The sequence below is a fragment of the Ranitomeya imitator genome, chromosome 1 (genome assembly GCF_032444005.1).
Source record: "Ranitomeya imitator isolate aRanImi1 chromosome 1, aRanImi1.pri, whole genome shotgun sequence".
NCBI classification, from domain to species: domain Eukaryota; kingdom Metazoa; phylum Chordata; class Amphibia; order Anura; family Dendrobatidae; genus Ranitomeya; species Ranitomeya imitator.
In genome coordinates this window covers 213,042,648-213,053,722 of record NC_091282.1, presented here as the reverse complement: position 1 = coordinate 213,053,722, position 11,075 = coordinate 213,042,648, and positions in this window count along the sequence as shown.

Sequence of the window (11,075 nt, the reverse complement as noted above, 5' to 3'; positions counted from 1 at the left end):
ACCAGGTTCCAACTTGTGGCCTCCTTCGAGATTTTCTGGATCTGGAAGGGAAGCAAAAACTTGCGAATGCACTTTAGTTAAACGTTTTTGTAATTCTTGTACATAAGCAGTTAAAGTCTCAGTATTCAACATCAGTTGTTGTGGAAAATAACAACCCAAATTTGCTGCTCTACCAAAAAGAATCTCATGTGGTGACAGCTTAGCCTTCCCCCTTGGGATGTTTCGGATGGAATACAGGGCAAGTGGTAGACACTCGGTCCAAGGCTTTCCTGTTTCTGCCATGGCCTTCTGGATTTTTAATTTTATTGTCCCATTTAATCTTTCCACTTTACCTGAACTCTGTGGATTATATGGAGTGTGAAACTGGTTTTCTACTCCCAACATTTTCATAACATTCTGGAATATTTCCCCAGTAAAATGGGTACCTCTATCTGACTCGATCACCTCAGGCATGCCGTAACGGGGTATCAGTTCATGTGCTATTTTAATGGCAGTAGTTTTTGCTGAGGCTTTACGAACTGGATAAGCCTCTGGCCACCCTGAGAACATGTCCACACACACAAGCACATATTCGTATCCATTGTACCTAGGAAGTTGGATGTAGTCGATCTGGAGTCTTTGAAAGGGATACAGTGGTCTTACATGATGCTTGGTTGGGGTTTTAATGGCCTGACCTGGATTGTGTGCCAGGCATATAGCGCATGCAGCACACATGTTCCGAGCAAAATTACCAAAACCTGGAGCCAACCACCTTTCTTTTACCTTGAGCGTCATACCATTTGCCGACACATGCGTGGGTAGGTGGAGGTCACTTGCCACTGCGGGGTACCAGGCTCTGGGTAAACACAACAAAGTTCCTTTTTTCCATAATCCTTGCTGATCTTCTGCCCCTTTTTTCTGCCACTGCCCTCCTTCTTCGTCGTCTACCTGTTTCTGAGCTTCCTTCAATCTTTCCTCATCATCTTCAGAGCTATCTAGTGTGTGGGCATGATGTAAGGGTTTACGTGCTGCCTGTTTTGCTGCCTTATCGGCTTTATCGTTACCCCTGGCTTCCTCGGTGTCGAGTCTCACATGTGCAGCTACCTTTATCACCGCTATTTCTTTAGTTTCTTGTGCTGCCTCCAGAATCTGTCTAATGAGGGAGGCATGTTTAACAGGTTGGCCTGAAGCAGTCATATAACCTCTGGCTCTCCATATTACGCCAAAATCGAAAATAATGCCATGTGCATATCTAGAATCAGTGTATATGTTTGCTGTCTGATCTTTGGCTATTTTTAGAGCTTCAACTAATGCCGTAAGTTCTGCTTCTTGTGCAGACTGATTAGCAGGGAGAGGTTCTGCTTTCAGCACTTCATGCTGAGTTACTACCGCATAACCTGTATGAAATTGTCCATTCATATCTGCATATCTACTGCCATCTATGAAAAGTTCAAATGTAGCATTACAGAGTGGCTTGTCACGTACATTACATAAGCCCTGAGTCTCTTGTTCCATTAATTGTACACAATCATGCATTGACTTTGATGGGTCAAAGGAGTTGGAGAGTGCAGTTTCAAAGGAGTTGGAGAGTGCAGTTTCCTCAGGTATGGTACCCCCCTCAGACTCTAAATGGAGCAAAGACGCGAGATTAAGAGTCTGAATCCTGGCAAAGGAAATGTTGGGCGGCAGTAGTAGGGAACATTGGAGACGGAGGTGTCTGGCCATTGAAATATGTTTAGGTTGGACCTGGTTAAAAGGAACCTGTCACCTGAATTTGGCGGGACTGGTTTTGGGTCATATGGGTGGAGTTTTCGGGTGTTTGATTCACCCTTTCCTTACCCGCTGGCTGCATGCTGGCTGCAATATTGGATTGAAGTTCATTCTATGTCCTCCGTAGTACACGCCTGCACAAGGCAAGATTGCTTTGCGCAGGCGTGTACTACGGAGGACAGAGAATGAACTTCAATCCAATATTGCAGCCAGCATGCAGCCAGCGGGTAAGGAAAGGGTGAATCAAACACCTGAAAACTCCGCCCATATGACCCAAAACCAGTCCCGCCAAATTCAGGTGAAAGAGTCCCTTTAAGAATGCCATGTACATCATGAGTGGTCTGAACTAGAAGTGGGTGATCAAGAACAATCTCAGAAGCTTTATCTAATAACAGTGAAATTGCGGCTACTACTCTTACACAAGAAGGTGCGGCTCTAGCTACAGGGTCCAGATGAGCTGATATGTATGCCACAGGTCTCTGTTTGTTTCCATGTTTTTGTGTGAGCACCCCTGTAGCATGTGAGGATATCTCAGCTGCCATCAATTGAAAAGGTTTAGTGTAGTCTGGGAGACCCAAAGCCGGAGCTGATACCAGTGCTGTTTTCAAAGAGGAAAATGACTGTTTAGCCTCTTCACTGAGTGAATATTGTGTGTTGGCAATACAGTCATATAAAGGCTGCATGAGTTGACTTGCATGTATGATCCACTGTCTACAGTGTGAAACAATACCTAGGAAAGCACGCAGCTGTTTGTGATTCCTGTTTTCAAGCATGTTACGTATGGCTTCCGTACGTTGAGGTGTGAGGTGTCTGATGCCCTGTGATATGCAGTGACCTAAAAACACGACTGTTTGTTGACAAGCCTGGAGTTTCTGTCTATTTACTTTACAGCCTTCTTGCGCTAGGAAAATTAAGAAAATAACAGTTGAGGTAACTGCCGTCTGCTCATCAGGGCAACAAATAAGTAAGTCATCTACATACTGTAGAATGACTACTCCTGGTTCTGGGATGAAATTTTTTTTAGCACGGTCTGCATTGCTTCAGAGTACAAAGTTGGTGAGTGTACCATACCTTGTGGCAATCTTGTCCATGCTAATTGTTTACCCTTGAATGTAAAGGCAAACAAATGCCAACAGTTCTTATGTAGTGGCACAGAAAAAAATGCGTTTGATAAGTCAATTACCGTAAAATATGCAGCAGTGCTGGGAATTTGAGACAGTAAGGTATGAGGATTCGGTACCACAGGGGTGACCGGTGCCAAAACCTTATTGATTTCCCGTAAGTCGTGCACCATGCGATATTTCACCATAGTTTCTTTGGAGGACACTTTCTTTTTAACAGGATATAAGGGTGTATTGGCGGGTGACCTGATTTCTAGCAAAACACCTTGTAACACATAATCCTGAATTTGTTGAGAAATCGCCTGTTCTTGCTGGGCGCTGATGGGGTATTGCCTAAGCTGAGGTAATATGGTTCCCGGGGCAGTTTCTAACAGTATAGGAGCTACTGATAAAAATCCTACATCAGTGTCTCCTTTTGCCCATAGGCTGTCAGGAACCCGAGACAAGTCAATTTTTGCTTGTTGAGTGTAAATTTCGGGAAAATCCTCCATTGCCTGTATTCTAACATATGGTTCCAGAGTTTCTGCATCTTCAGGGATGGTCAGCATAACTGTGCCATCTTCTCTAAAATGGATGTTTGCATGCATTTTACTTAAGACATCAGTACCCAACAAGCAGGTAGGTGCACCTTTAGCAAATAAAAATTTGGATACAAAAGTTTTGGTGCCAAAGCTCACATTTAAAGGTTTTGTAATGGGCAACGCCTGAATTTTACCATCATACCCTTCTGCATATGTAACCTTTGAGGATATATTGTCAGGATATGGTAAAAAGTCCTGATTTAAAATGGAGGATGTTGCTCCCGTATCTATCAGAAAAGGTACATTTTTACCCTCAACTTCAACTTGTATTATTGGTCTTCTAGAAGGAAGAGAGACCTGCATAACTTTCAGTCATTCTGAGCTGTCTGTTTGATCAGGCACTGGGTTATTTATCCTATTTTTGGGTACAAAGGTTCCTGAATCTATATCTGCTTTTCTCTTCCTACATTCCCTTTGGAAATGTCCTGGCTTCTTACAGTAATGACAAGTAAACTTTTGATTAGCAGAGCCAGTATTAGCCTGTGCAATTCTTACTGGCTTAGAATTTTCTCTTAAGTCCATTTCTATCCCTACAGCTTTCTGTCTAGCCAGGTGTGGGTCTTCCAAGGTTCTCCAATCAGGGGTTGCGGCCTTAAGCTTTTCCTTCACTTTTGGAGACAATCCATCTATAAAGGTTTTTGTAACTAACCTCATCATTCCTGGAGCGGTTAGATCCATGCCTTCATCTCTGAAATTATTTTCTACACTTAGATAATATTCGTCTACTGATTGTCCAGATTTCTGAGCCACCACTCCCGTTGTTCCTCTCTGCCTCTGTCTCTCCCTCATGAAAACCATTAAGTGATCTACAAATTGTGTACCTGATTCTATCGTTTGTAAGGCACCATCTCCTGCTTGGGGCCTATGTACCTGTAGATTTGCTAATAGCTCCTGGAAGAGTCCAGGAGTCATTTTCATTCTACATAATTCTTCTCCATCTGCCCAAACTCCAGCGTGAGTCTGCATAATTTGCTGTATATATTGTGCAAATCTAACTGGACACTGGGTGGGATCTGGTGCGTTATGCAAGAGAGACATGCCTTCAGTGGGGGACCAAGGGAAATATTGTCGAGTTTGGTGACATCTAGTTCCCATTACTCCGTCAGCACCAGGTTCCCTAAAGGGTCTTGGTACTACCCTAACAGGGGCAAGTACAGCGCCATGTCTAGGTGTACCACAGGCTAGGCAATCATTTCTCCAGTCTGGATTTTGTTGTCCACAGTGCGGACATACCCATCCTCCTGGTCCGGCTAAACTTTGAGGTGGTGTTTGGAGAAAAGATGGGGCATGTGGGTTAAGGTATGGGGGTGGGGTATTTTTAGATTCCACATTTTGTTTTTCTCCACAGCCTGTGGGTCTAATACACCACTTTTTACTCTGTTGATTATATGTCCATCCCTCATTTTCTGCTACCCTAGAGACATCAATCAATGCTTGGATCTGATCTATCCATTTCTTGTCTCTGATTATGCCTTTTTTTCTTTCCTGAATTCCTTCCCATAGTTTTCTACTAAAAGCTTCTGCCCTAGTAACTCCAAACTTACTAAAAATCTTTTTCAGCCCCTTAGTGGCATCTTCACCACTTCTCTCCTTTATGATAGTATAGATATCTAATTCTTCTGGTTCTGACTTTGTTTGCTTATTCCCCATTTTCTTATCCTGAGCTTTCTTGCCCTAGGTGGCGTTTGGGTATGAGAATACCTCGTTACCTTCTTCCTAAGGAGCTAGGATGTCTTTTTCTTGCCCTAGGTGGCGTTTGGGTATGAGAATACCTCGTTACCTTCTTCCTAAGGAGCTAGGATGTTTAAACTGTGTTGATGTAAGAAAATCCTGATTCCTACACCTATAGCAAACAACACAAATGCAACCAGACAGAAAAAGAAAAAGAACATACAACGTATCTTGTCCCAGGCTAATTTATCTGTCCTGGGCTTATACTATCACATACAACGTATTCTTGTCCCAGGCTAATTTATCTGTCCTGGGCTCATACTATCATACACTTATCCGTCACCAGGTTTTTGTCAAAGACAGGATCAGAGATTGAACATAGGCGCGGAGGTCTCCCCGAAAGGACTCAACCACGTTGCCCAGTGGGACAGTCACTTCTTCTGTTTCAACCCCCTGGGCGGCTTATAGGGCTATTCCCAACTTCCACACACCTTCTATTCACATTCACTCTCATTCAATGCCGTACTCCGTGAGGTGATCAATTCCTAAATAGTTCAAGAACCCGAGCTATAGGTATCCTCCTCTACTAGAACTACCCGCTAAAGAACACGACACAGAAAATCTTACGGACAGTGCAGGGCAGATATAAGAGATCTAACAGTGTCTCTTACCTGGCCAGGTTTTTGTTCATCTGCCGTCCATTATCCCAGATTCTCTTTTCGTTCGTATTCTGCCAGTGTTCTTGAAGGAATACACAGACCTCGGGTCCCTGTTCGGGCGCCAGGAAATGTCGGGATCACACTCAGTCGGAGCAGCCTTTGGAAGTGGGGAATCACCAGAAATAATACACAAGACATGTCTTGTATAGTGTATCACTGGGAAGTCTCTGAAGCACGCCTGCCTTCAAGGTGCTATCCCTTCTTTATATAGTTGTTTCAGTAGGTTTAGTGGTTATACAAGTTTTGCATGTTTAAACAAAGAGACAAAACAGGAAAGAAAGAAAAGAAAAGAAAACAGTTTCGTGGGCGGCAGTTTCACAACAAACAGTACAAAGGCAATTCCACAGACAAGAAAAACAGGATTTCATACTATAGCTAAAATGTCCTTGAATGGACAGGTCAATGTTTATCACAAATTCTTTTTTTTTTTTTTTTTGTTCATTGAGGTAATCATTTTTGTTCTGCTCTTCACAAGTGTGACAAAAATGCAAAAAAGTAGGAAATCAGGAAGGGTGCAACCACTTTTTCCCACAACAGTTTATTCTAAATTACCGTGTTGACCTTTAAGTAAATGATTATTGCAATTTCATATAAGTCCATGGAGATATCCTAGTGGAATTTTTTGCATTTTCATATGATGAATTAGTATGTAGTATGCTATCTGTCTCAGAGTAACCCTCGACTATGCCTTTCCCTTTAAATCACACATCTAAGCCTTTACCTCCTCCTGCCACTTCCAACTCAAAAATATTTCCAGAGTACATCCTTTCCTCAATCTTGAATCTATTAGCATATACAGTGGGGAAAAAAGTATTTTGTCAGCCACCAATTGTGCAAGTTCTCCCACTTAACCCTAGCATGGGGTCCCGCGCAATTTTCTGCACCAGAGGGGGAAAGCCGATGGCTGGGGGCCAATATTTGTAGCCTGGGAAGGGGTTAATACCCATGGCCCCTCCCAGGCTATGAATATCAGCCCGCAGCTGTCTGCATAGCCTTTAGTGGCTATTAAAATAGGGGGGCCCCCAAAAAATGACGCGGGGTCCCCCTATATTTTATAGCCAGATAGGCTATGCAGAGCGCTGCTGGCTGATATTCATAGCCTAGAGAGGGGCCATGGATATTGGCTCCCTCGCCTACAAATACCAGTCCGCAGCCACCCAAAAAAATGGCGCATCTGTAAGATGCGCCAATTCCGGCACTTAGCCCCTCTCTTCCCACACCCGTGTAGCGATGGGATATGGGGTAATAAGGGGTTAATGTCACCTTGCTATTGTAAGGTGACATTAAGCCGGGTTAATAATGGAGAGGCGTCAATAAGACGCCTATCGATTATTAATCCTACAGTGGTGAAAGAGTAAAAAAAAATAAAGGCACAGCCAGAAAAACGTATTTTAATATTCTTAATTTAACCAAACTTACCATACTTCAGCGCCTGCAAAAAACATAAAATAATAAACTGTATACTCCCTGTCCACCGTAGTCCAATTAATAACGAGTGTCCCATGCCGATCTCCCCTATTGAACAGTGACAGCGGGTGATGTCACTGCTCTATAGGACCCTCAGTGACACACTGACAGGAGACAATGGCTCCTGCAGTGCATCACTGAGAGGTTACTCTAGTTCACTGGTCTCACTTTATGGCAAAAGCTGTGTGAGAACTTTCTCACACAGCAGTGCCTAAAGTGAGACTAGGGACTATTTTTTTTACAGCGGCGGAGGAATACAGTGCGGAAGGATACCTTCCTCCCATCATTGTATTCCTGGAGCCCCTAGAGAGAGGTCGCATCAGCAGATGCTGCTGTTCTCCACGGGAGATCGTTGTGGGACACTTGTTGATTTCGGCGGATCAGGGAGTGTATTGTTTGTTATTTTAATATTTTTTACAGAAGACACTGGCTTTGGGGAACAAAGTGACAAGTGATGGTGAGTATGTAATCTATGTTATATGTACTGTATGTTATATGTATCTAATGTATGAATGTATTGTATGTTGCATGTATACAGTATGTATGTAGTATGTACTGTATGTAGCATGTATGTATGTATGTATGTAGTATGTATGTAGTATGTATGTTGTATGTCTGTAGTATGCATGTATGTAGTATGCATGTAGTATGTAGTGTGTATGTTATATGTAGTATGTATGTAGTATGTATGCATGTATGTATGTATGTAATATGTATGATGCAAGTATGTAGTATGTATGTAGTATGTATGTAGTATGTATGTTGTATGTATGTAGTATGTGTGTAATAAGTATGTAGTATTTATGTAGAATGTATGTTGTACGTATGCTTTTTTTACATTCAACACATTAGCCAGATGATGGGACTACTACTGTCCCATCATTGGCTAATGTGTCAATCACTGTCATTGTAGCAGGCATAGGCCGATGGGACTTGTACTCCCATCAGATGATGCCTGCACACAGACACAAAGACCCCCAAGAGGCCCGCAAAGACCCCCGGCAGGCCCACACAGACCCCAGAGAGGCCCATACAGACCCCCGGCAGGCCCGCACAGACCGCCGAGAGGCCTGTACAGGCCCTGGCAGCCCACACAGACCCCCGAGAGGCCTGTACAGCCCCTCAGCAGGCCTGCACAGACCCCAAGAGGCCCGTACAGACCCCCGGCAGGCCCGTAAAGACCCCACCCGCACACACAGACACACACAGTCTCCGCCCACACTCTTCCCCCTCCCTAACTGGATGTACAAGGAAAGAAAGGGTTTATTTTCATTCCAATATTTGTGTCCCATTGACTTGCATTGGTTTCCGGTATCAGAATCGGTGATATCCGATATTTTTTGAGTATCGGTTCGATCCAATCCGATTGGATATTTCCGGATATCGGAAGGTATATCTCAACAATACTCACAACAGATCTAGACAAGTTCCTTGGGGGTCTAGTTTCCAATATGGGGTCATTTGTGGGGGGTTTCTACTGTTTAGGTATATCAGGGGCTCAGTAAATGCAATGTGACACCTGCAGACCAATCCATCTAAGTCTGCATTCCAAACGGCACTCCTTCCCTTCCAAGCTCTGTCATGCGCACATATTGGGTATCAGCGTACTCAGGACAAATTGGACTACAACTTTTGTGGTCCAGTTTCTCCTGTTATCCTTGGGAAAATGCAAAATTGGGGGCTAAAAAATAAATGTTTCTGAAAAAAAAAGAATTTTTTATTTTCACGGCTCTGCGTTATAAACTGTAGTGAAACACTTGGGGGTTCAAAGCTCTCACAACACATCTAGATAAGTTCCTTGGAGGGTCTAGTTTTCAATATGGGGTCACTTGTGGGGGGTTACTACTGTTTAGGTACATTAGGGGCTCTGCAAACGCAATGTGACACCAGCAGACCATTCCATCTAAGTCTGCATTCCAAACGGCGCTCCTTCCCTTCTGAGCTCTGCCTTGCACGCAAACGGTGGTTTCTCCCCACGTATGGGGTATCAGCGTACTCAGGACAAATTGGACAACAAATTTTGGGGTCCAGTTTCTCCTGTTACCCTTGGGAAAATACAAAACTTGAGGCTAAAAAATTATTTTTGTGAAAAAAAAAAGAATTTTTATTTTCATGGCTCTGCGTTATGAACTGTAGTGAAACGCTTGGGGGTTCAAAGCTCTCACAACACATCTAGATAAGTTCCTTGAGGGGTCTACTTTCCAAAAAGGTGTCACTTGTTGGGGGTTTCAATGTTTAGGCACATCAGGGGCTCTCCAAACGCGACTTGGTGTCCCATCTCAATTCCAGTCAATTTTGCATTGAAAAGTCAAACCGAGCTCCTTCCCTTCCGAGCTCTGCCATGTGCCCAAACAGTGGTTTACCTCCACATATTGGGTATCAGCGTACTCAGGACAAATTGCACAATAACTTTTGGGGTCCAATTTCTTCTCTTACCCTTGGGAAAATAAAAAATTGGCGGCAAAAAATCATTTTTTTGACAAAACATGATTTTTTATTTTTATGCCTCTGCATTATAAACTTCTGTGAAGCACTTAGTGCGTCAAAGTGCTCACCACACCTCTAGATAAGTTCCTTAGGGGGTCTACTTTCCAAAATGGTGTCACTTGTGGGAGTTTCAATGTTTAGGCACATTAGTGGTTCTCGAAACGCAACATGGCGTCCCATCTCAATTCCAGTAAATTTTGCATTGAAAAGTCAAATAAATAATTTACAGATTACATATAGTACCAAAAACAAGAAAAGTAATGGAAAAAATCTGACAAGTGGAGAAAGATTCAGGATAAATGCAGGGTATAAATACACACATGAAAAAAATATGGTGACTACAGAGCAGAAACCTGCATGAAGAAAAACAAATACCGTATTTTTGGATAATATGACACACTTTTTTCTTGGTGCCAACATTTCAATCTGCGCATGCGTCGCCCCTGGCAGCTATTTTTCCAGAGTCCAATGCATAGTAAACCATATAAGTGCAGAGGTATTGGGCTTTCACAAAATGTTGGCAGAGCCCCCGCAGCACCGAGCACCCGAAGCTGCGCGTTCCACATCCGAACACCCCCTCATCCCAACCTGTAGCCTGCTGCAATGCTCTGCACTTGCCTACTCCAGCAGTGATTTTGGGACCCCGCTTCACTGCAGCCACCACCCGCGGTAAGCAATAAGACGTATGGATTATAAGAAGTTCCACCATTTTATTAAAAAAAGGTTTTTTTCTTATTTTTCTCTTCAAAATTTGAGTAGCAACTTATAATCGGAGGGCATCCTATAATCCACAAAATATGGTCAGTATTTGGCTGCTACTTCATGCACTGGCACTTTCTATGCAATAGCACTTTGTATGTATTAGCAGTACACCTTTATATGCAGGATATTCTGTCGATGTTTGGAGTTTGTTTTGGATCGCACTTGTACTTTCTTGCTCCATACCTGCAGCCCCATGTGGGTTCTACTAATGATCTGTATTTACAGTGCTAACGCTGCTCATTGGACAAACAGCTACCATGTGCGTGATCGAAGAAATAATTTGCTTGTTCAGTGGCTGACCATATATACTATCACTTTGCACATTTACTACATCATTTAAGCGTACCCCGACATGGATCTACTAATATATGATGCACTTTATTAGAATATTAATATGTTTTATAGTTACATGTATTTATTTATCTATTGCATTAGTGATACATATTTATTGTCTGTTTAGCAATATATTCTTTTTGGTTCGTGCAGGTATCTGCGCTGTAGTCACCATATTTTTTCAT